The following is a 4,681-nucleotide window of genomic DNA, read 5'->3' as shown; positions in this document are numbered from 1 at the left end:
ATAGTTTCTCAAAATAGCAACGCGCCAGCGGTCCGCCACAGAACGCCTCCCTTTTTAGACCAGAACGCCTATGGGCGCACAAATGAGCGCTAACGCTTTTGCTATTTAAACAGCGTAGCGCAACGCCTCAAAACGACTCGTGCGCCAAGATGAAACTACCAAAAGACTATTGTGCCGCATCTTGCACCACACTGCGCCGGGTGTATAATAGGGCCCTAGGTCACAAAACTGGATGAAGTTGAGTTAATAAAACATTTAATAACATACAAAGTAAAATTATTCCTAAATGCCTGAATAATAATATAAATGTTAATTTTAATAGTTTATTAATCATTTATGTACACATTTCTATTGATAAAAAAACAACTAATTCACCAACTAAATTAAGCTTAATTTACTAATGAAAATAAATTAAAGTATGAAAACACAATCATACATGTGCGTGTAAGTCAAGAATAAAGAATTTGTAGATATAGTTAAAAACTGTTAACTAACGTCTATTGATGTAGAGTTAATGCTTAACAAATAATAAATTAACTATTTGCTAATGCTTAATAAATGATTCATACTGTGTAGTTACTATAAAGTGTTACCAAAAAATATAGTCTAAATTATTCATTGCTCTATTGTCTGCATGTTTTTTTTTTTTTTAAACACCACACTCTGGGAATGTTTCTCTGTACAATTTATTTCTATTGATTTTTGGGGGTGTTTTTGTAAGTCTCTGAATGCATTTGCATTATTGTCTGGAAATGCTGATTGGTGCTACATTTATAGAGGTGAGAAAATTGTCACGTTGCAAACCTACGCCCCTTCATTTCACATTTACAAATACCTCAACCTGTTAAAAGTCAAGGCACTGTTTTCTCATCAAAATCAAAACGTGATAATTGCGGTTATAACATAATTCCAATAACAGTTCAATTTCAAGGGTTCCTCTCATTATAAACGGAAAATGAAAGAAATATCTTATGTGAATTCAAAAAGGCAAAATAAAACATTTAAAATCAAATTAAAATCTCTAAATCACACTTTAAAGCAACTGCAATTTATCCAGCCACAGCATGATACATATTCACTACATTATGATTACAAAAAATGCCCTTTTTTTAGCTCTTGTTTCCAAACACTGTTGCTGTCTGTAACAAATTCATTATGTAGATCATTTGTTTAGTAAAGTCGCTTTGGATAAAAGTATCTGCTAAATGACAAAATGTACAAGTACATTCATTTAAATTCATTTCCATTTTTGATTAAAAGGCTTTTAAATGAAACCATTACGAATAAATATATTGTAATGACTGGCACTTTGCCTTTAGCTTAGTCTCACATAACTATTCTGTAGAGCTTACCAAATATTCAGCCCTAGAATGCTACAGTATAAGGGTAGTATATCAAGCATGACCTATGTGACATACTGTAGGGTATTGTGGTGATTTGTAATCTACAATGGTCCTCAGGATATCCTTTTTAATTAAATAATGTAAATTGTTGACAAACTGTAGCCATGTTTGTGACACTTGGCATTAATTATTCTTGGTGCTACACGTCTAGTTCTGTCATGTTTGTAAGGTTTTCCAATAGGCATTTCTTACTTATATATTTTTCAAACACTGCAAAACAATTAAGACAATGGTTTTGGTCCTTCTAGGTGGAATTTACGCAAACAGTTTCTGGAGTTAAAAAAAAAGGCAACAATGGAATGTTCTCTCAGGTTAATTTACGCTGTTTTACAAACTTCATAATCATCTGTGACTATCCTAAAAGTTTAAATTGGCACGTAGGTAAGAGTTGGGTAATAAGCCATTTGGGCTGGACGATAAAAACAGTATCAAGTACAGTATCTAGTACTATTGTCAATAACGATAAATAAAAGTTTGGTATGGAGTTTTAGTATGAAGCGCTATAGTTTTATTAAAATTTGGCAGCTGACCGCACTCACATTTCAGTAAAAATAGCAGACTAATTACCTCAGAAAAACAGCACGTCTTAACACTGCAGTGCTTTTTACTTTTCTCTATAAACTTATATCAGAGCTGCAGCAATGGTTTGTCTGTTTACCATCCTCTTAGAAAATGGTTGATGGTCGCCAAGTTAGAGAAAGACGGCAGGAGAGCATGAGTGCAAAGCGCAAAGCACATTAAGGATGACAAAGGAAACCACGCGATTTCACTTTTCATGTGCGGGTTTTGGGTTGAGTCATCGCCACTTCAGGTCAGAATAACAGCAAACACAAAAATGTACAGCAGCAATGAGGAGATTGTAAATAAAAGGATGCAAGGATGTCACCAGAGTGGCTTTATGGTTTCTTTTCTTGTGCATCCCAGCCGCTAGCTCCCCATCTGAAAGATTTTTTAGCATAGGGGTAATGTAGTCATCCAACTTTAAGATTTGTAATGTTGCAATATGTATTTGAATAATGATGGTTAATTCCTTTAATTGCTCAGATTATCATTATAATTAGTTTTGTTGACAGTTTGCTTTGATTGTTCAGCATTTACACTTTACCACTGCACAAACTTTGTAACATTTTAAGTTTAAGAGTCTCTTTAACACTTATTTATTTTTTTATAAAGAGATCGGATATTTTGTTTAAATGTTTTAGTTTTTGGTGACTAAAAATATTTGATTTAATAATTTTGGTAAATTAATATAAAGTGGTTAAAAAGATAAATATTTCAAAATAGATGTTAAATTAAAAAAAAATTATTAATCGATAGTGAATGATATGAACCATGATGTGATTTTTTTTTTTTTTGCTGTATCACCCAGCCCTAAAGCCAGTAGTTATATATATATATATATATATATATATATATATTTATATATATATATGTGTGTGTGTGTGTGTATGTATAATATTTGTATGTATATATTGTATGGGGCGAGGTAAGGGAGTAATCGTTATCATTAGTATATATATATATATATATATATATATATATATATATATATATATATATATATATATATATATATATATATATTAATGATAACGATTACCTCCTTACCTTGACCCATACAATAACTGCTCACCACACGTGTCACAACATTTGCGCGAGAGAATAACTGATAAATTGAAAAACACCCCACGAGTGAACGCAAAGATTGATCCATAGAGATACCACCCTATCGTCTAGCAGCACAAAAACATTACCTGGAGTGCCAGTAATCTTCTGATGGAGGCCTAAATGATTGTGCGAAGAGTAGAGGCGGCAGGAGCCAATTGTTACGATATTGTCTGATGGCAAATGGATGACTCCATTCCTATTCAGAATATGTTTCTCCCGGTTTGTTAATGAAGACTTCTGGGACGACGGAGTGGAAGAAACGAAAAGCATCTCAAAATCTCTCTAAAAAAAAAAACATAAAATAAAATAAGAACTTGAATTTAATTGGTATAGACTGTAAAGTGGAGTGAAGTAGGATAGAAGCAGCTCGCTTCAAGGCCATTTGAATTTGTGCCTGGGCTGTCGAGACTGTGAAATATTAATTGGTTGTGGGTGAGTGGGAGCAAATGGCAGTTTCTGAAGGCGGCTACCAGAGTAAAGAGAAAAATCACACGCTTGGAAAGACACTTCATGTAGCGGCGCAGACGTGATCATGGAACGGTCAGGTTCATCTGGACATTGGAGCTTCCTGTGATTCAGAGGAGATAAAGTACAGTGAGGCGTTGTTGTGCAGTAGACAGTGTTTTTCCCCTTCCTGAATTGTTTGCTTGAGCTCGTTCAACACTGCTATTCTACATTAAGTTCCAGGCTTCATTTGAAAAAGACAAGGAATCAACAAGGCTACTATATATTGAGGTATATGGTTAAACTCTGCAAAAAGCATTAAAGCATGAGTGAATAAATGAAGTGAGAAACTGAGACTGTAAATACAACACAAGTGCTTCACAAGTTCAGTGTTGTGATGCTGTTTTATTTACATGTCAAACGTTCCTTAAGTATTGTTTCTATTGCAATTACATAAAGCATGCACACAAACATTTTTATTTTAAACATTAAGCTTCACCAAATGCTGTCACACCAAAATGACTGTGTTAATGTACAAATATGCTTGGTTCCACACAATTGATTTGTCTTGGGCCAATATGAAGGAATCAAGTTATGCTAACTAATTAGTTTTTACAAATTGAAGTGAATTGAACTTGAAACAATTAAGTTGTCCATCAGAAAAGGCTCAAGAGCTGTGTTGTTTCAGCTTATTTTATATAATTAGCTAGACGGACAAATACAATTTAGCATGATTATATACTGTAAGTCAAAATAAGATGGTCATTTCATTGACTAAAATTTGGTACACTGTTTTGCCTTTACTAATATTGATATAGTGGTTTCTATATCACAGATTTTCCCAGTTTTGGGTTGCAGCTGGAAGGGCATCCGCTACGTAAAACATATGCTGGATAAGTTGGCAGTTCATTCCGCTGTGGCGACCCCAGATTAATAATGTGACTAAGCCGAAAAGAAAATGAATAAATAATTCACAGATCATGTAAGCATAATCAAGCTGTATGATGGACTGATGTTATTCTGCAAGCTGAATGTGAGCTACATCACCGAGAACTCTTAGGCAAAACCATCACAAAGGCCTTTGAAAAAAAAAAACAGGTACTGCCTCACTTAATATGTTGTCTACAGCTGAACAGAAACGTGGCATAAAGGTATGTGAAAGTTCT

The 4,681-nt window shown here is 33.9% G+C and overlaps 1 long non-coding RNA gene across 1 annotated transcript; it reads right to left on the bottom strand.

Moving 5' to 3' along the window:
* Positions 1 to 537: 537 nt before the first annotated feature.
* On the bottom strand, positions 538 to 3,639 carry LOC141376799 (uncharacterized). Its single transcript, XR_012387994.1, has 3 exons — positions 3,542 to 3,639; positions 3,158 to 3,353; positions 538 to 2,342 (listed from the first exon to the last, which is right to left on the bottom strand). It is a non-coding gene; the product is annotated as an uncharacterized lncRNA (long non-coding RNA).
* Positions 3,640 to 4,681: the final 1,042 nt, after the last annotated feature.

Source organism: Danio rerio, chromosome 12 (assembly GCF_049306965.1).
Source record: "Danio rerio strain Tuebingen ecotype United States chromosome 12, GRCz12tu, whole genome shotgun sequence".
Taxonomy (NCBI): Eukaryota; Metazoa; Chordata; class Actinopteri; order Cypriniformes; family Danionidae; genus Danio; species Danio rerio.
Note: the sequence above shows the minus strand (reverse complement) of the source record. Positions and strands in the feature narration are given on the sequence as shown.